We start from the raw sequence: 22,128 nt of genomic DNA on the forward strand, positions 1-22,128 counted from the left end.
ATGCTGTTGCAAATGGCAAGATTTCATTCTTTTTTTATGGCTGAGTAGTATTATACTGTGTGTGTGTGTGTGTGTGTGTGTGTGCACGCGCGCATGTGTAGATAGAGATAGACACGTAGATAGATAGATGATAGATCAGTCTTCTTTATACATTCATCTATGGATGGACACTTGGCTATTTTGGCAACTGCAAATAATGCAGCAATAAACATAGGGGTACATATATCTTTTCTAATTAGTGTTTTGGTACTCTTTGGGTTAAATATCCTGTAGTGGACTTACTGGATCATATGATAATTCTGTTTTTAATTTTTTGAGAAAAATTCATACTGTATTCCACAGTGACTGCACCAGTTTGCATTCCCACCAACAGTGCATGAGAATTCCTTTTTCTCCACATCCTTACCAACACTTATGCTTTCTTCTATTTTTGATTTTAGCTATTCTGACAGGTGTGAGATGGTATGGGATATGTGTTTTTTAATCAACCTTTCCTCCCAGGCTTAGATCCTGAATTTTAAAAGCTAGTCCTTTAGGGGTGCCTGGGTGGCTCAGTTGATTAAGTGTCTGACTTCGGCTCAGGTCATGATCTTGCGGTTTGTGAGTTCGAGCCCCTCATCGGGCAGTGTGCTGATGCCTCAGAGCCTGGAGCCTGCTTCTGATTCTGTGTCTCCCTCTCTCTTTGCCCCTCCCCTGTTCCCGGTCTGTCTCTTAATAATAAATAAACGTTAAAACAATTTTTAAACATAAAAAATAAAAGCCAGTCCTTTCTCCCATGTGCATTTATGTGTACAAAAGACGGGCCAATCCAGGATGAGATACACCAAGAATGCCTAAGATCCTGTAACTCTGCTTCCAGAGAAAAACTTCCCAGGAAAATCCATTCCATCTATGGGGTCTTGGTAAAGCCTTAGCTTAGTGTATTAGCAATATCCTGTCTTCAGCTTAAAAGGGACTAAAATGTCTTAATTCCCTTTTTGTGTCCCTGCAAGGACCTCCCGAGTACATCAGAGTTTAGGTTCGTTCCTCCATTCTGCTCCTGGTCTGTTCTCTTCCAGCTAAGCAGTACCTTAGACTCTTCCAAAATTATTCAGCCCACCCAGTGCAACATTTGGGTCCTACGGGCATTGTGAGGCAGACAAATTGGTTTGCTTTAGCCTGTTTATATATCCTTCTCTCTTCATGCCCTTCCTAACTGCATTGATTACCATCTGTAGTGCTGTTTATACTCCAAAGGCATCTCGGTCTGGTCTCTTTCCTGATCTTCAGGCTCAATATAACAGTTTGTTGAAAACAAACTGTCTAAATGCTAATTTCTTTCTTCTGTTGTGTTGTGAAGGATTTCACATAGTAAATCTCCCTCCTATGCACTTGGATAAACATATTTAACAAGCAAAATGGGACAGACATAAGGCCAAGGCTCTCCTCCCGTGGAATGCGAAGCTACCTCACAAATTCAGCATGTACCCAAATTCTTCTCGTTGAATTATGGTGTCACACGGTGGAATCAACTGCTTTGACTCTTTTGAATGCATTCTCTTTTTCAGATATAAATTTGGTTTGCAAGGACCTCTGTGAAACCTAGACCCTCCCCCCTGTCCCTGCAAAAAATGCAGTTTGAGAACAATCGATAAGGAACACTTGAATGGAACAAACCTCCACAGCATCCGGGAGTGTGGTCTGTGCTCTCTACATTTGACTCACCTGGCCTTCCTGCGTGAAAATGCTCTTAACCTAAGTTAAAGTCATAAGCTCTGTGCTATTTTTTCTGGAATCCAATGTGGCATAATGATTAAGTGCATAGAGCTCTGGAGTGAAGCAAAACTGGGTTATAAACCAAGTCCTGCCATTTCCTACGATTGTACCCAGGGGGCCGTTGTGTTAACCTATTTTGGAACTTTGTTTCATCTCTTGTAAATTTAGGATTGACGTCTCCCAACCTCACACTGGTAGGGTTGTGGTGAGAAAGGAATTACAAATTGTGAAAATGTTCTAAACCAGTAGTGTAGCTCAACCAATGGAAATCCCTTCATGATGGACTGGACTGAGCTTTAATAATACATCAAAGCTTAATTCACAATAGGCATTGAATACATTTTCCCAATTATAGGACTAGTTCTGGCATTGCTGAGCTGCACTAAGCCAGTTATACTTGCTTTAAAATCCTCTTAAGAGGGGTGCCTGGGTGGCTCAGTCGGTGAAGCGTCCAGCTTCGGCTCAGGTCTTGATCTTGCGGTTCGTGGGTTCAAGCCCCGCATTTGGCTCTGTGCTATCAGCTCAGAGACTGGAGCCCGCTTTCGGATTCTGTGCCTACCTCTCTCTCTGCCCCTCCCCTGCTCATGCTCTCTCTCTCTCTCTCTCTCTCTCTCTCAAAAATAAATAAACAATTAAAAAATTTAAATTCTCTTAAGAGTGCATATTCTGAGTAAGAAGGAGCCACTCATTTCATGACTGTTGGATCACAGATACTTGCTGGAGTAATTGCTTTGCAAATATGACTCAATAACTCTGAAAGGAAGCTTGAATTTTAACGATCCTAATCTCTTTCAGTATCATCTCAAATGAAGTGTCCACTGGATTTCTAACACCATCCATGGAATGATGTTAGTACTAGATAATAAAAAAATCTTTATAGTGTTTGTTCTATTAAGTTGGAAATTGTTTACAACATTTTGTTCATCCTCTAAGAGCAAAACATCCTCAGCAACTAAAAACAGTAACTTTGTTCTGTGTGCTATAGATAGCTTATATGAACCAAACAAAAAAGTGTGGCCAAAACTAATCAGGACCCACCACTCATACATGCCATCATGACCGATGTGGATCTCTTCTTGATTGGCACAATTGTGCATATGATCGAGTTATTGGTTGCAATGGATTATACCGAACTTTTCTGACATGCTGCCGTCTCAGACTTGCACTTAAGGACAGTCTGAACATCACATAGACCTTGACATTTACTGAAAAATTACCCAAGTCTCTAGAAGCATCTAGATATTCTGAGATGGTGTTTGAAAGAGTGTTAGCTCCATTCTTGTGGGCATCTGCCAAATTTCTGTCACAGGCTCAAAAGTAACTAGTCTAAGGACATAGTTACATTAATGTGTCCCTATAGCAGTGGTTTTAAAGGTTTTGGTATCTTCTGTGTTTCCTGACCATTTGTCAAATTTAGCCTGACACAGATATTTCACTGGTCATTGTTTTTTGTTCAATAGACTTCAGAGTTCAGCCCATTCCACTGCCTTTTATTGCTTGCTATTTTTAAGGAGACACCTCAGTAGAAACCCCCTTTTTCTGTACAGTGTAATTACTGAAGCACATAAAGTGGTTATAGCAGGAATTTATCACTTTCAGGTGAAAATACTCCCAGCCAAATAAAAGATAGAGTAGGAATGCCAGAAGCAATTTATAACAGGCTCACTGACATTTTGTGTTGAGAAGCTCTACCACTGAATAAGCATCAAGTCATAAATCTCTGTAAACGTGATTAAAGCAAGCAAGTTATTCTTCGAGGGGACATGATAATAAAAAAATGCTGCGATGCAAAGCAGGAAAATTCTGTTGACAAAAATCACCAAAAACAGCTGTCAGTAAAATTTACAAACAGCTTGTTTTAAATTCTGTTGAATTCCAGCAGCTGTTTGTTTGCACATAAAATGTTCATTTAGGAAATGAGCATTGGCCTTAGTTTGGGTTCTATTGTGTTTCAAAATTTTGTAATCAGCTTAATCAACATCCATACAATAATTTAAATTTCTTTCAATGGACAAGTAAGAGGTAACTAGTATGTTTAAGTATGCCTCGTATACAGTATGTGTTCAATAAAAAGAAGAATAAATGAGTGAATGACTATATACTATTATCCCTGAAAGCAATGGTCATTACAAAGTTTTATTTTTTTTTCCATCTATACTGCTTTAGAAATTATGCCTTGTTCATATTGGATTCACTTTACTAGTATTGGTAATAATCCTTAATAGCCCTTCAGCAATACATTCTAGAGTTTTAGAAAGCTGAATTAAAATTTAGTTACTGTTGTAAAGTCACTCTCTGTGAGAGATAGTTCATTAAATCTCTCCTCATATTTTTGCAAATCCCTTCATTTAGTTACTTTTCTCACTATAGCAAAAGATAGATTAGATATTTTTTCATCTGTGAAATAAGGATAATAGAAAATATTTTATTGCTGTTGTATGAATACAATAAGCTAATACACTTAGTAAAGTCCTTAGAACATAGTAAATTCTTAATAAATGCTGGCACTTATTACTGTACAAAAGCCTCAATGTTTGTGTGCCTGGGTGGCTCAGTCAGTTGAGTGTCGGTTTCTTGATTTCAGGCTCAGGTCATGACCCCAGAGTCGTGGGATCAAGCCCAGCATCCGGAGCCTTACTGGGCAGGGAGCCTGCTTGGGATTCTCTCTCTCTCTCTCTCTCTCTCTCTCTCTCTCTCTCTCTCTCCCCCTCTCCCCTGCTTGCCTACTCTCTCTCCAAAATCAAAGCAAAAGAAAAAACTCCAGGTTCAAGAATGATACAATGATGAGAGTTTTATTCTTAGGTAATAAGAGACATAATATCATCCTGTGTACTCAACTAGACAGGAATCCAGTGTGTTTCAACTTTTAAAAATGTCTGTGCCCCTCACTCCCCCGAAATCTATCTATCTATCTATCTATCTATCTATGTACCTACCTATCTATCTATACATCTATCTATGCCATTTTTAGGTATCAATTTGGAAGCTTGGGAAGTTGAGTCAAACCAAAAAGCATTACCTTTAAAATAACTATAACAATACTTTTCATTCTTAACCCAGAATTACACAATGATAATCTTACCTTTCCTGGAATCACTCAAAATATTAAAAATACATTGCATTTATATTAAATTTCCAAAAGAGTCTATAGCCCTAACATCACCCAACAGTGTTGACATCATTATCTCTCCATTTGACAGAGGAACAAATGGGGCTTCATATTGTTAGTAACTATCCCAAGGGCATACATCTTATAATTGAAAGGGCAAGGAAATAGACCCAAGTCTACCTAACTCTAAAGTTCAACTTTTAAGCACCTACATAAACCCAGGTTTAATTAAGGTCAACTTTGAAGGATGTTAAGTCCAAATCAGTTGAAATACCAGAGGACATATTGATTTTCAGCACAATTATTCATTGAAAGACTACAGAAGAAGCTTAAACTTATAGTTTCTCCCCTCAGAGAATTGACTGTCTAGTTACAAGACAAGACTAATGTGAGAAACAATACAAATAATATGAGACAGATTATAATTGTGTTCAATTATGTGGTGTACATAGAAGTATCACAAAAGGTCAGGGGAGAGAATGCTTAAAATTGCTTAATGAAGATTTGAGTGATCATAGCTATGTTTGTGGGAGAGGTGAAAGTAGGAGATAAGTCTCGGAAGATGAGAGGTTTGAAGTAGTAGGAGGGAGGAGAAAGATTATTTCTGATGGGAAAAATCGTGTGAACGCAAACACAAATGACAGGGAACATCGGCACCGGTTTGACTGGAGCAAAGATATTAGAGTGAGGCGTATGAAATTACTGTTTTTCTAGGTCAAAAATGGTTGGATAACAGTGATTCCATCTGGCTCAACCTAATACATATTAGATAGTAGTGATTATAGATACTACCTAGCTGAATGCAATAAAGAGCTCCTAGAATTTGGGGAGTCATCAGTGAAAAGTCACCTTCTTGAGAGGAAAGCTAGCAGGAAACAACAAATAAGGGTTGAGATTATTATCTGCTCATTTATGTACCTTAAGAGAGATTTGGAAATCTGTTGCTTAGATATTCAAAGAAAAGCCCCAGTGCAATCAAAGCAAGCAGAGTAAAATTAAAGGACTAAAGCATTTTTTTTTAACTTGCCTTTTCAGAGCACTTTGAGCCTGAGAATAAAAATTAAGTCACATTATGAATAATAGCCTATATTTATATAGTTTGCCATCTATGAATGGCGTGTGATAGCTGGCTTGTATTGGCCTGCAAGAGCCAATATTAACCCTGCAGAAATTTTATTAGCTGCTTGTTAAACATAGCCACTATTAAAAACCATATTGTGGGGGTGTCTGAGTGGTTCAGTCAGTTGAGCGTTAGACTCTTGATTTCAGCTCACGTTATGATTTTATGGTCACAAGATTGAGCCCCAAGTTAGGTTCCGTGCTAAGCATGAAGCCTGCTTGGTAGTCTCTCTCTCCCTTTTCCTCTGAACCTCCCCTGCTTGTGCTCTCATGCCTTGCTCTCATGCACTTACTCTGTCTCTCTTTCTCTCTCTCTCTCTCTCAAAAACAAACAAATAATCAACCATATTGTGTAAGCTTTGAATCAAATATATTATTTCTTAAAGCAAAGGTAGTAAATATTAAAAACTCATCACCTCCTAAGTACTTTACCACCTTTCTTTTATTATCTATCCTCTTGATGTGATTGACATTTTTTCATCTCTATGGTGGAAATGCTATAGTATATAGCAGTGCATTTTTGCATATTTCTTGCTGACTCCATGTTCCTTGGTAGTTTGAAATCAACCATGGTGAGAACTTTTACAAGTATTTACACCATGGATATTGGCCAATGCTACAAATTAGGGTTTGATATATTGTTTTGCTGTTTTTTAATACTTAGATGAAGAAGATGCTAATAATGCAGGTTACTATGTCAAGTCCATAGCTTTTATATTGTGAAGAAGCACAAAAAATTTGATTCTTCCAATATTCAAAACTTATTCAGCAAACAATTCACCCACATCATTGGCAAACAAGTTACTTTTGTCTAACTCATGAATTTAACACCTGTATCAACTAACATGTGTGTCAGACCTACACTCAAAAGCCAGCTGTTCAACATATACAAGCACATCAGTGCATCTACGCATCTACCAGACATCAGACCTGGTGTCTCTTCTGCCTGCTCCCCTGTGGAAGTCTACAGGCTGTGACTGACATTTACTCACAAACCCAGTGCCATTGGCTACAATATGGCATCCAGGCTCTGATTCTGAGCCCCACAGTGATCTCTGCTGCCTCACTCAGAAGCCTGGCATACTCTGAAGTCTTAAGATCTTCACGCCTTTGAGCTCCACAACACTTCCAAGTCCCAAACTCACTCTAGCTGCTGCCTTTGGAACGCACTCCATGTCAACACTGCTCTACTCAAACAGAATTCCTATTCCCCTATTTTTCTGTACTTACTCTGAACTAATTGGTGTTGACTTGTGCCCTAAGTATCTCAGAATTATTGTATGAAATTGGCTCTTTTTGTTCTGCTGTGCTTTTTACAGTTCACATCACAAGTCCATGAGAAGCTTGTCTGAGGAACACTTGCGACCCTACTTCACTTCCTTTATGTTTTTCTAGCGGGTATCATTAGCTAACACATTATATATTTAACTTACTTACCTAATTTATTACCTGTATTTCCTTATGGAATGCATGCTCCAAGGGATTTTTGTCTATTTTTTGCTCTATCCCCAGCATCCAGAACAGCACCCAGGGCCATAGTAAGTATTCACATGAATGAATGAATGAACGAATGAATGAGGACAAAATGTCAGACTTGTGTTGTAGTCGGTATCAGATTGACCCTTTGATGGGGGGACATTATTTCTGGACCAAACTTGCTCTACTTTCTCTGAACTTAAAATAGTTTGTTTTTTCCCCCCTAGAGATCTCTAAATCAATTGTGCCTCACAAGCTCTCTATTCCTAAATTCTTCTTTGTTGTGGGTGCTATTTAGATTCCCCTCCCCCCCACCAACCCCCAACCATACCCAAAGTGGTGACTAGAACATTATAATATAACAGAACTGTTTGAAGGAAAATAAAACCTTTGAGTATGTAAAATCAAAATGTAAAAATGCATTTTCAGACCAGATTTCATCTGAAAGAGTTTGAGAAAATTCTTGATGAGATGTTTGGCTGAGAGGGGTATTAGCAAAAGCCAGAGCAGCAATGGACAATGTTTAAACTACTTTCCGTGGGACAAGGAGAGAGACGTTAGATTTGGGGCCTGGAAAGGAGGAAGGGAGAACAAAAGGAGAAGAGACAGGGAGAGGAGCCAACAACATTGTCGTGAGATTGGACTTACAAGAAAATGCAGCCAGTGAAAAGTCTCAGGAGTTGGGTGGTTGAGAACCTTTAAGAACAACTCTTTAACTCTGGACTGCTTTTAGCTGGATGTAGGACTGTTATGGAAACAAACCTGAAGTCTGTGGATTTATGGGGACTGGCTCCCTCGAACATGTCACATAAGCTCTGCAACTGAATGTAAAGAAGAAGATATTTCTTGTCTGAACAGGTAGGTGTCTCTTGTCTGAACATGTAGTGAAGTACATGTACACGCTGTTGTTTATATATCAGAGCCAGAGGACATCATTATGTGGACAAAAAAAAAGTGTATGGCAGTGGGGGTTAGCAAACTCAGATCTTTAAATGATTAGAAACGTATGAATTATTAGCAAAGGTGGTAAGAGCTCAGATTTGTGAAAGTCTGGTTTGAAATCTCATCTTTTGTTGTTCCTCTGTAGGGCTAAGTAAGAAAGTCTTCTGGGTTTTTTATTTGTTTTGTTTTGTTGTGTTTTGTTACATGAGCTACTTCCTGCCCCCCAAGGGGAAATATTTTGCTACCAGAACAGGATGGGCAAAGGCCTTGGGGCTAGAAGGGCTAGAAGGTATTTCAGGTTTCTATCATCTCAAAAGTGTCCAAATAACCCAGGAAATGCAGGCTTTTCCTTCCAGAGCAAGAAATGACAGTCCTTGTGTGTAAAATACATTGCCTGAAATTTTTTCTGATCATATTATCTTCTCAATAGAGTTCTATTTTCACACTCAGTGACTTGATGTCAAAGATTTTCACATCTTTCAGCCTTATTGCTTTGGGTGAATGTGGATGCTGTGATAGCAGTAATTATCAAAACTGAGAAAGAACAGAAAAAGAAAAAATACCCTTTGTTTCCCAGTTATTTTTATTGGGTAAAAGTATTTAAACCTAAAGGAAGAAATATATTTTTAATGTACACAGAGTTTTGAAAGAATTCATAAGCATCTATTGGGAGCCGGGGAGCAGGAAGGAGAAAACAAGAGGGAAGGGATAACTACTAATGAATAGACAAACAAAATCAAAAACAAAAAGGGCAGTGTCCTTGGAACTAGAAGGTTTATGTTCATGCCCTGGCCTTCCATTTACTACATTTTTTTAAACCTTACTGAAGCCATTTAATGCGCCCTTCCAATTATTCTCATGCATCAAGTGGTTCTTGAGAGCTTATCGTATGCCAGTCCCTATCTTAGGTGCTGGAAATAAAGGGGTGAATAAGACCAACCTGACCCTGTCCTCATAGAGTTTACAATCTGCGCTTCTCTTTTATCGACTCTAAAATGAGGAAATAATAATTGCCTTCTCTTCATGTTGCCATGAGGATCAAATGAGAAGAGTTTATGTAAAAGCAGTTTGTAACCCATCCATGTGAGAGCTTATTATTATACTTCTCTTGGTCCAAACTCAAATTAACAGGTACTCAGCCAACCCCACATTTGTTAACATTAAAACAAAATCATTAACTTCAATTGTCAGTGCACAATTGCCTCTGTAGAAGAAAATACCTTCTTTAAAAAAAACCTATCAAGGTTTTGTCCAACTCCTAATTACAATTGTAGACAATGCAGCTTGCTTTGAAAGTTTTCCTCTATAATTCATTTCCAAGTAGTAAATTTCCTTTCTTGAATCATAGGGTGCCAGAATAAACAGTTGAAACATTGGGTGAGAATCACAAAATCTCACGTACTCTTGTTCTTGAATCTGAACCACAGACTAAAACAACAACAAAAACAAAACACAAACAAACAAAAAACTCATTTGAATAGAGATATTCTCAGACTTCAGGTTATTTTTTATTATGCAACAGTACAACACAGGAATAAATGCATTCCTAAAGATAATTTTTAAAAAACTTTAACTTTATTTATCCGTTTTGGGGGGGGGGGTCGGGGGAGCACACACATGCACACAGCAGGGGAGGGGCAGAGAGGAGAACGAGAATCCCAGTCAGGCTCTGCATCATCAGCGCAGAACCCAGGAACCATGAGATCATGACCCTACCGAGATCAAGAGTCAGACGCTCAACCAGCTGCACCACCCAGGCACCCCTAAAGATAATTTTTAAAATACTGAATTAACATGGTGCCTGGGTGGCTCAGGCAGTTAAGTGTCCAACTTCGGCTCAGGTCATGATCTCGCAGTGTGTGGGTTCAAGCCCTGCATGGGGCTCTGTGCTGACAGCTCAGAGCCTAGAGCCTGCTTTGGATTCCGTGTCTCTCCTTCTGTCTGCCCCTCCCCTGTTCATTCTCTCACTTCTCTCAAAAGTAAATAAAAAAATTTTTTTTTAATTTTTACATACTGAATTAACTAATCTGTTCACTCAGAATAAATTTAACATCAAACCAAACACAACCACAGCCCTATATCTCCTCTTATTCTCATTTAAATCCTCTATCTCTTTCAATAAAATTCTAGCACTAACACACAGATCAAGCAATCTTGACATGCAATCTTGACTCAGCTTTGCTAAGTGTTTTATAATTATTCAAAAATCATAAGTATTACTTGAAATGAGTATTTCTTGTATTTCAAGTATTGTTTGTTCATAAGCATACCCATTTTGAAGTCGTGGTAATACCAACTTAAAACAGTATTTGATCCATTGGTTTCCTAAATAAAGTTGCCATTAAGTTTTGAAAACAAAGGACACCCATATAGACCTCATAAGACAATAAAATAGAAAAATACATCATCTTCTCTTCCTTAAACTGAAATATGTTTACAGTCTCTGTCAATAAATCGGGATGTGTATGCGTTTCTCTGTTGTGCTGTACTTAAATTTACAACCAAGTAAGCGTAGAACAAACCTCTATACATTACAACTAAGATCCAATGTCTATGAATATAACAGCACATACATTAAATAAATTATTGTCGTAAGATATAAGCTTAAACTGACTCACTCTTAAATTCATAAGGTAAAAGAGTTACAGATTCTAGAGAGGAAAGAGTTTTTTCAGCAGTAAATTATTGCAGACGATTGGACATTGGGAAGTGCAAACAAGTTGGGCCATGCAAGCATGAAGAATAAACAGATCACTAAATTTGGTTTATGTGGTGTTTAAACACAGGCAATGCAGTTTTTGCCTTTATAAGGCAAATGTATTTTAAAATCAATTTGTAATGTGACAGAAAGCCAGTAAAATAGTTTCAGTAGTAGTGTGATATACTGTGATAGTTTAGTTCAATGCAAACATGAATCAAGATCTCCATATCCTGTCAAAACAACAAAGAACCTGACCTTGCTAAGGGAATAATATGAATTCCAAACAATGCACTCCTTAAAGAAAAAACTTAAGGTGAAAAATGGCACCATGCTTCTTGGAAGAGAAGCACAATCATATTCCAAGTAGATGTGACTACAGCCTCTGTATTTCAAAGTACCTTAACATGTTCTCTCCTTCTCCATGTACTACTTAGTACAAATGGTTTGTATATTACACTGCCAAGAAGAAATCTTGAATCAAAATATAATAAATTATTTTGCAAGGTTTGGTATGTTTTCTTTCTTTCTTTCTTTCTTTCTTTCTTTCTTTCTTTCTTTCTTTCTTTTTTTGTAATACAGTGAAAGTTAAAAATGTTCATGTTTGTGAAAATCAGTATTTTAATTCCCTGGAATAGAAGTGCAGGAAGAACAACTTTAAAATTGTGAATTTGTTTTTATTTTCATTTTTTTTTAGTTTTATTTACTTACTTATTTTGAGGGAAAGAGAGCATGAGTGCAAGCTGGGAAGGGACAGAGAGACCAGGAGAGGGAGAGAAAATTCCAAATAGGCTCCGTGCCATCAGTGTGGAGCCCGATGCAAGGCTAGAACCCACTGACCGTGAGACTATGACCTGAGCCGAAACCAAGACTTGGACACTTAACCGACTGAGCCACCTAGGCACCCTGTGAATTTGTTTTTTAAATACTAAGTCTTGGGGCACCTGGGTGGCTCAATCGGTTGAGCATCCAACTTCAGCTCAGGTCATGATCTCACAAGTCCTGAGTTTGAGCCCCATGTCAGGCTCTGTGCTGCCAGCTCAGAGCCTGGAGCCTGCTTCAGATTCTGTGTCTCCCTCTCTCTCTGCCCCTACCCTGCTCACACTCTGTCTCTCTCTCTCAAACATAAATAAAGATTAAAAAAACAATAATAAAAATTAAAAAATAGAATAGTAAGCCTTTTTGTATTGCTTTCCAACATGACTTTAGAGGGGTAACAACTCCTTACTATAATATATTACTCATACTCTGTGTAAATGAAATGAAGAATATCATGAAATAATTTATAAAATTTATAATAATAATGAATGAACCACAATTTATCTAATACCTATTTAAGTGAAATATAATAAAATCTTGTATAAAGCATGTTCTTGTAAAGAAAAACCATTTCACATTTCATTTTTTAAGTTCATTTATTTTGAGAGAGAGAGAGAGAAAACTAGTCGGAGAGGGGCAGAGAGAGGGAGAGACTGAATCCCAAGCTGTCATTGCAGAGCCCGAAGCTGGGTCCTAACTCACAAACTGTGAGATCTTGATCTGAGCCGAGATCATTGCAAATATGGATAGCCTCTTCAGATTCTAACTCAACCTATAACACACACCTAATACTTTTATTGTGCACTTATTCTAGAACTAGGGGTGACCCAAAGATCCAGAAATAATTACCTGAGATTCATTAGAATGCACCAGCAGGGAAAGTACCAATATTTCTTATTTCTCAGTGGTATGGATGTTCTTGGCTGAATCATAATGAGCAAGACAGTTCAGTCATATTTCCTTTTCAATTACTGAAGCAGGGAAGAAACTGAAATTTTATTCTGGTGATGGCATTATCTGATAGTGGGAATTAACAAAAAGAATACATTACATAGGAAGAGATCCAGTTTCAAATCCAGAATAAAACACTGCAGAACAGTAATACCAGAACAACCTCCTGAGATGTTACATCTTACCTGTCCCATGTGGTAGAGCCTGATTTCCATGTGGAAAAAAAAATTATTTATTTTTGGGCCATAAAAGTATTTGGAAAGATCTCGAAAACATACCTGTTTACTAGGTAATAAAGAAAGCAATTTAAAAACATGATCCCTAATTTCCAGAACATTCAAGGGAAAGCACTGAGGAAAAGAGGGATAGGCACCTTAGGGAACACCTATATTTAGGAATCTAAGTGAATAAGGTGGAAACAGGGAGGAAAAGACTGCAAATTCTAATTGATCACATTCTGCTTTTTAAAAGACTTTCTCCTCCAGGGGTGTCTGGGTGGCTCAGCCAGTTAAGCATCCAGTTCTCGGTTTTGGCTCAGGTCATGATCTCACAGTTTTGTGAGCTTGAGCCCCACATCAGGCTCTGTACAGACAATGTGGAGCCTGCTTGGGATTCTCTCTCTCTCTCTTCCTCTCTCTTCGTCTCTCTCTCTCTCCCCCTCTCTCTCTCCCCCTCCCCTGCTCATGCTGTCTCTGTCTCTCTCAAAATAAATAAATAAACTTAAAAAAAATTTTTTTTAAAGACTCTCCTCCAGCACTGAGAGGTTAAGGCCTGAGGACCTAGAAAGTTCACAGAATTAGTATATCTGCCCCCAAAAGATGATGACATTCCAGAACAAGTATCATTACCTCTATTACATTCTTTTTCAGATTACTGAGATTTGAAATGACGCAGCTTATTCCTTTTTGTTTCTGCTCAAAATGTTCTCATGATCTGACATTATTTGGTAGGAGGAAAAATCCACTGAATGTGGATCCTCTTAACCCAGGAGGCCAAAATTTCATAACACATACTCCAGAAGGAGAATGAAAAAGAGAGAGAGAGAGAGAGAAGGAAAAGGAAGAAGAGAAGGAAAAGGAGAAAGTCAAAGAGATTTGATGGATCTTTAGCATGAAAAATGAAATAGAAATTGTGAAAATAAATGATCACAGTTAACATTTAGGTTACAACTTGTAATTGTGTATTGATCTTTAGAATGAACAGAGAATGAGCCAAAAATTCATTGCTTTGGGGTGTAACATTACAAACAAATGTTTTCGAGAGTAAGACCTGATATCTTCAACCCACATTTTCCCTCAGGTCCCTCTAAATTGTATGATGTTCAAAGAATCCTCTTTTGAAGCTTTGACTTTGTCATCACTCCCCCTGTTGTTGCCTCCTCTGGTAGTTGAATGGTGTAACTGGCATTTCCCTGTTGTTTTAGAAATTCTCCATCTTCACTTTCTGCAACTTCACGAAAGTTCGAATCTTGGGGGATATTTGCATTTTCACTTTGCTTTGCGTTACATTTTACATCATACTGTCCAGATACTGATGCTTTAAGTCATGGGGAATATAAAGGCTAATGTTAGAGGTGCCTGGTTGGCTCGGTTGGTTAATAGTCCAACTTCAGCTCAGATTATGATTTTTGGCTCGTCGAGGCCCACGTTGGGGTCTGTGCTGACAGCTCAGAGCCTGGAGCCTGCTTCAGATTCTGTGTCTCCTTCTCTCTTTGCCCCTCCCCCTCTCCCTTTCCCTGTCTCTCTCTTTCTCCTCTCTCCCTCTCATATATAAATAAATTTAAAATGTTTTTAATTTTAAAAAGTAAAAATAAATAAAGGCTAATGTTAGGCATCGAGGATTCTGTAGTATTTGAGTGGGGACTAATTTTAGAAATGGCCAGTTTTGTATTACGTGCTTGTAAATATTTTGTATTTTGCTATCCTATAGGATCTAATATAAATGCAGGAATTTGATTATGAAAGCTCAGATAAAAGGCCTCTCTGACCTCTGAATAATCAAGAATGGCCTGTCTTTCCAAACATCCCATAGATGACTAAACTTTGATACAAAGGAAATATAACCATTGAGAAATGTGTTTTATTTCACCTTCTGAAATCTTGTTGTGTTATCCTTCAGCCATAATAATATATTTGGGAAATATACGCCTAGTCTTTAGCAAGACAACTGTTCATCTTAAAATTTAACTTAGAAAAAATCTGGGTGCCTGACTGGCTGTGTCAGTAGAGCATGTGACTCTTGATCTTGGGGTCAAGAGTTCGAGCCCACAGGTGCAGAGATTACTTTAAAAAAAATTAACTTAAAAGAAAAAGCAAAAATAATAATTGCTTACCCATTGTCTAAGTATGACTGGTGAGCTATTATTAATAAATGAAAGGGGCTCCTGGGTGACTCTGTTGGTTAAATGTCTGACTCTTGATTTTGGCTCAGGACATGATCTCACAGTTGGTGAGATCAAGCCCTGCTTCAGGCTCTGGGCTATCCATGGAGCCTGCTTGGGATTCTCTGACTCTCTCTTGATACCTCTCTCTCTCTAAAATAAATAAATAAACTTAAAAAAAATGAAAGATTCTCTACTTTAATTGCTTTTCACTATGGCATTTTAAATTGGTAAATATTTTTAGTCAGTTTGTTAGGTTTGACTCTAATTTTGTTGTTTGTATATGTAGGAAAATAGCTATACATTATGACAGTTTGAAATGTAATTATAATCTTATGATACAATGCATATTCACAGTCAGAAAAATATAACATTGGTATGAGACTTGTTACTAGGAAATGAAGCTATCTCTACCAATTTGTATTTCTAGAAATTTTCTATATAAAGGCAGGTATTGATTCATGTAGAAAGCTTCTCTGGAAAAAAATAAAGTTTCTCTGGATTCATTTGAATTTTCAAATCAGGTTAACACAATGAATTAAGATGATAATATAAATCAAACTTAAGTCTATTCAATGGTTTTCAAAAAATCATTAATAATAAATAATTTGACAAAATTCCATTCTTATTTTTAAATCTCCACATTCTATTTTTACTACTGGTATGGGAGGGAGAAACATCATAATATATCATAAAATTCATTTGTTTGGCTTTGCAAAAAAGATTTGCTTTTTGAAGAAACATCTTTACTGTCCGTATTGTTTTGCCTTTGGTTGTATTAGAAGCCAAGTCAGTGTCCAAGAGGCAATCAGTAAATGAAAAGTTATAGATAGAGATGCACCACCTTTATGCCATCTTTAATGCTTTTCTATTCCAGTAATTTGGTCCATATTGTGCTCCTTTTGAAACATCCATTTTAATCATTTCTTTATTTAGAATTCTGTGAACCTTCCCATCGCTGTAAACAGTAAGGGCCAGTTCTGAAAACAGACTTGTTGACTTCACTTTTCCCTTACTGTTGGCCACAAACATGCTGTAGCAATTGTGAGCAGTGGCCAACCAATTTCCCTAGGATAGTGGCCATAAGATTTTTTTAGATCTTGGTCTACAGCAGAGACAAAAAACTCTATGTCTCATGCACATTACTCCTCTCATTTTTCAATTAGTGAGTAACAAAGAAGTGTCATCATGTAAGGTTGGGTCAGGAAAATCCTATAAACAACAATGCTGTCTTAAGATGATTCTCAATTATTGTTAGTCTTGTTTTGAAGTAAATTTTTCTTTTCTTTAAAGTTTATTGATTTATTTTTGAGAGAGAGGGTGAGAATGATAAGGGGAGGGGCAGAGAGAGAGGGAGAGAGAAAATCCCAAGCAGGCTCTGCACTGTCAGCATGGAGACTGATACAGGGCTCAAACTCAGGAACCGTAAGATCATGACCTGATCACACTTAACTGACTGAGCCCCCAGATTCCCCGAATTAAATTTTTCAATAAATCCAATTACATAGCAATTTTAGTTCATACAATCAAAATTTAGTAAGTTCCTAGGAACTTAGTAGTATGTAAAAATTACCAAATGATTTAAAATTTCCCAAGGAGGTTTTAAAAGTTATACATTTCTGCAAAAAGTGCATGAAAAAAAAAAGATTATACAAAGGTTGGGCTATGGTAACTGCTGTATTTTTCCTCCAAACAATCTCTGCGGAAACTGCAAACATCATCTGTCATTTTACCTCTCTGAAGCTTTCAAACTCATGACAATATAAATGACAGACATCAAATTATGGTAGAAAAACCCTGAATTGTGAGTCTGGTTGCCAGAGTTTTAAATAGGGCTCCCACTCACAAGCGAAGTCACAATACTCGTAAATTTAAATTTCAATTGAATCCCCTCATCTGCTTGCTGCAACTTAACTTGTCTGCTTAAGGCAGACAAATTGCTGCTTGGTCTTGCATATGTGATTCTCTCACTTTGACTCCTTCTACGTTTATTTCCACCCCCTTTCTTCCAAACAGAAGAACCTTTTCTCATGCAAGAAATCGTAAAGATAGAAGAACTCATGGGCAGGTTTCTCAAATTCCCCTTTATCCTAAGCATTTAGCAATCCTTTTAGCTTTGTGTACAGCTGTGACTGATAATGAAAATGACTTAATGAGTTTGAATAGTCTCCCTTGAATGTATCATATCTCCTCAATTATAGCTATGTAGTTACTGTCATTATTCCATAGTTCATAGAATCCTGGAATCTGTTCTCCTTTTACTAAAGAAATTATGCAGTTAAACTTGCAATTAGGGTGCCCTTTGAGGAACTTCCTACCATGCCCAGAGCCTCTTTTTGAGAGGAGCTTCTGTAGGAAGTGCCTTATGCATCCCTGGACCTGTAGATGCTTCTCCCATAACTGACTGACAAGGGCTGGGGAACCTGCCATGAAAGCTCTGTCCAAAGGAGATGACTCCTAAGAAGCTTCAGCATTGACCAATTGGATCCTTTCCTTGGGGGAAGTCAACACTCAGGCTGGAAAGAGCTGAATCACCATGAAGATGGACAAGTAGACCAGAAAGATTCTGTGTGCTGAAAAATGTGATTGTCTGAAACAATAAACTGATACATGACACCTGCACGGATCACTGGAATGGCCATCTAATATCTGAATGCCATCATGCTATTCCATGCTTGTGTCTATACTGCATTCGCATTTTATGTACCGAGCAAAGGCCAACTAAAGTAAATACCAGTTTCTCAGTAATGGAACTTGAGAACAGTGCTGGGAATATCGAGTGATCCCACAACATACTGAACTCAAGAAAAGCCTTTGCACAGCAATCAGTCCCACCATACTTGGGTTGTGAGGAGATTGTGGTAGGCTAAATACTGGCCCCCAAAGACAGGCAGGTCCACATCCCTGGCACCCGTGAAAGTTGCTCTACAGAGCAAAAGAGACTCTGCAGATGTGATTAAAGTAAGGATTTTGAGACTGGGAGATTATCTGGATTACCTAAATGCAGTCACAAGAGTCCTGAGAGGAAGGCAGATGAAAAGATGGTACATGATGAAGCAAAGAGAGATTTGAAAATGTAACATTGCCAACCATGAAGATGGGGGAAGGGGCCATGAGCCAAGAAATGCATCTCTAGAAACTGGAAAAGGCAAGGATATAGATTCTCCCCTAGAGCCTCCTGAGGGAGCGTGGCCCTGCCAACACCTTTCTTTCAGCCCAGCAAAACCGATTTTGGACTCTTGACTCCAAGAACTGACTGTAAGAGAGTAAGTAGGAGTTGTTTTATGTCACCAAGTGTGCCACGAATTGGGCAGTAAGAAACTAGCATCAAGGTGTGTGTGCATATTCCATTTCTGAATGTAGTAAACAGGAGATACACACTAAAGATTTTTTTTTTTCTTTTCCTCAACCAATAACTAGATTCACATACCAATTTAATGTAAAATTCAACAAATTGACAATTAGGCATCGTTCCTGGCCAAATTGTGGTTAAGTATGACATCTGATTATCTTCAACTAACAAGTAATTTCTTGAAATGATTAATACAAATGTGAATTGGCATGCTCTGTATTAGTATTATTGAGGTCAAAAAAATGTATACATAGGAGTGCCTGGGTGGCTCAGTCAGTTAAGCACCAGACATCATGATCTCACGGATTGTGGGTTCGAGCCCCGCATCTGGCTCTGCGCTGGCAGCTCAGAGCCCGGAGCCTGCTTCAGATTCTGTGTCTCCTCCTCTGCTCCTCCCCCACTTGCACGCAACCTCTTTCTCTCTCTCTCTCTCTCTCTCTCTCTCTCAAAAATAAATAAACATTAAAAAAATTTTAAAAAATGTATACATAAATATAAAATCTGACTGAGACCATATCTTTGAAATCTTTTCATTATTTAGTTTTACCAAAATAGTAGCACAAATCACATTAAGTTGATGTTTTAATTTAAATTAGTTTTATACTGATTTATATCTAACTTGAAATTTTGTTCATTTTCTTTTTCATTAAAGTTTATTTATTTATTTATTTATTTTGAGGGAGAGAGAGCAAGAGAGTACACGTGTGTGCAAGTGGGGGAGGGGCAGAGAGAGAGGGAGAGACAGAATCAGAAGCAGGCTCCAGGCTCTGAGCTGTCAGCACAGAGCCAGATGTGGGGCTTGAACTCATGAACTGTGAGATCATGACCTGAGCTGAAGTCGGGTGTGTAACCAACTGAGCTACCTAGGTGCCCCAAGCCTCTATTTTAAAAGCTACTAGAGTGAGAAACATTATTCAAAACTTTGTGAAGCTTACTAGTAGGCAATGGCTTTCTATTCCAACATACCATTAAAAGATAAACTGAGGGGTGCCTGGGTGACTCAGTTGGTTGAGTGTCCAACTTTGGCTCAGGTCATGATCTCATGATTTGTGGGTTGGAGCCCCGCGTTGGGCTCTGTGCTGACAGCTCAGAGCCTGGAGCCTGCTTTGGATTCCCTCTCTCTCTCTCTCTCTCTCTCTGCCCCTCCCTCACTAGTGCTCTATGTCTCAAAACTAAATAAATGTAAAAAATTAAAAAAAATTTTTTAAAGGTAAACTGAGGCAGGGGTGCCCAGTTGGCTCAGTTGGTTAAGCAGCCAACTCTTGATTTCGGCTCAGGTCATGATCTCATGGTTCGTGAGATGGAGCCTTCTGTGAAAACTGTTTGGGATTCTCTTTCCCTCTCTCTCTGTTCCTCCTCGGCTCACACACATAATCTCTTTCTCTCTCCCTCTCTCCCTCTCTCTCTCTCTCTCTCTCTCTGTGTGTGTGTGTGTGTGTGTCTCAAAATAAAGAAATTTTGGGGCACCTGGGTGGCTCAGTCAGGTAAGCTTCCAACTTCAGCCTAGGTCATGATTTCACCCTTCCTAAGTACGAGCCCCACATTGGGCTCTGTGCTGACAGCTCAGAGACTGGACCCTGTTTCGGATTCTGTGTCTCCCTCTCTCTGCCCCTCCCCCACTCGCACTCTGCCTCTCTCTCTCAAAATAAATAAATAAATAAATAAATAAATAAATAAATAAACAAATAAATAAATAAACAAACACTCTCAAAAATAAACACTATAAATAAATAAATAAACCAACTTTTTAAAAAGGGAAACTGAGGCATGTTAAAATTTCAAGAGTTTGAGCAAAGAGCGATTCCTTCCAACCAAGCAGTGCCAAGCTGGACGTGGTTGGAGCCCTCCACCACCAGGAACCAAGAAGACTCGTATAAGAAGGCGTGGAAGCAAAGAAAGGCAACTATTTGATGGGCTAAAACTCAAAGACTAGTTGGCTGCTTGTGACTGGTTATTCTTAGTGTTTTCATTTCATAACCTCAAGGCATTTATAGGCTTATATTTCGGTTTGCTTACATAGACAATCCTGGCATTAGAGCCACTCAGTCTAATGGCCTCCCTGCTTAATTAATTTAATAATACTTTCCCAATAAACTTCCAGAAATAGAATATGTCTCTTGAAGCCTAAGGTATGTCATAATGCCCCTATGTATGTACACCTTATCATTAAAGGTATTTCCTGATATTTTGGGATGTAATGAGACAAATGCAGTCTTTATAACAAATTCACCAGTTGGGTGAGTGAAACATAGTTGTTGTTTTTTGGTTTTTTTTTTTTTTTTTTTTTTTTTTTACAAGAGAACAAATCTACACCTTCATTTATTTACTTTTCTGTTAGTTTAAATCATTGAGGGGCACAACATCACACGGATTCTGTGGCCAGTGGCTTCAGCAGGAAGGTTGCTTCGGAATATGGCACGAACCATGCCACTGTTTCCATGAGCACGAGTTACTTTTCCCCAGATCTCTCCAATTTTATTCGGTTTGCCACCAGGAGTCACTGTGTTATTCTTTGCTTTGTACACATAAGCACATCTCTTGCCTAGATAGAATTTAGTTTCATCTCAAGCATAAACACCTTCAATGTTAAGAAGAGCTGTGTGCTCCCTCTGGTTCCGGAGACCTCGCTTATAGCCACCAAAAATGGCTTTGGACCACAGCCTTCCAGATATATTTGTCATTTCAGGAGTCCTGTTCCCAGCAGGCCTCCACAGGTTCCAAGCCGGCCCGAGGAGCTGAAGCATAGTTTTCAACATAACTGCACACTCACTCTGGTTAGAACTCTTGTAAGTTGGAATACACGGTCTCAGTTAAGATGATATTAATCCTTAGATGACAACTTATACGATACAAATTAAACAAGTAGGAAACCGTGGACAGTGAATAGATGGTGATTGATGTCGGCAATGTAAACCCCTGAAGTCTTACTCAGTATCTCTGAACACTCAGCTGCTTTGTTATTTCTTCCAGGAAGGCTTCATGGGCTCCTGGTTCCCACTGATTCCTTCATACTTTCAGGTTGCCTATTCTTGCTGTGCTGTCTCCCCATTCAACAGTGGGGAGAAGGTAAGGGCAGGTGTTTGTTTTATTAATGTCTGTATCTCTGTTGTCTCAAAGGTAGGGACTCCTTTGCCCCCATACCAGCATACCTAGTATATAGTAGACACCCAATTAATGTCTGCTCAACGAGTCTAGTTTCTACATGTGCTGTGTTTGGGAGGAGGAGCACTTTCTCAGGGGCTACCCAGCAAATGTCAAGCCTTTTAAACTGTTGCCTAGAAATATCTGACACTGGCAACATTAACCTTTAGAAGCCATCTTAGCATTTATTTAAAGGCTATATTTTGCAATGAGTAACAGGCTACATCTAAAGTCTGCTAATGTTCTCCAATAACAGATTTAATAAAAATGTAAAATGGATTGAGAAATTATCAAAAACCATAAACTCACAGCTTATTACTCTATAGCAAAGAACATATTCTCCGGTTAATCTTCTTCTATGTCCTAAAGATCTATGACCGCTTAAT

General features: G+C 38.4%; 1 pseudogene; it reads right to left on the reverse strand.

Annotated features, from left to right (window-relative positions):
• Nucleotides 1–20,940: 20,940 nt before the first annotated feature.
• On the reverse strand, nt 20,941–21,310 carry LOC107180008 (annotated as a pseudogene).
• Nucleotides 21,311–22,128: the final 818 nt, after the last annotated feature.

Source organism: Panthera tigris, chromosome C1 (genome assembly GCF_018350195.1).
Source record: "Panthera tigris isolate Pti1 chromosome C1, P.tigris_Pti1_mat1.1, whole genome shotgun sequence".
Taxonomy (NCBI): Eukaryota; Metazoa; Chordata; class Mammalia; order Carnivora; family Felidae; genus Panthera; species Panthera tigris.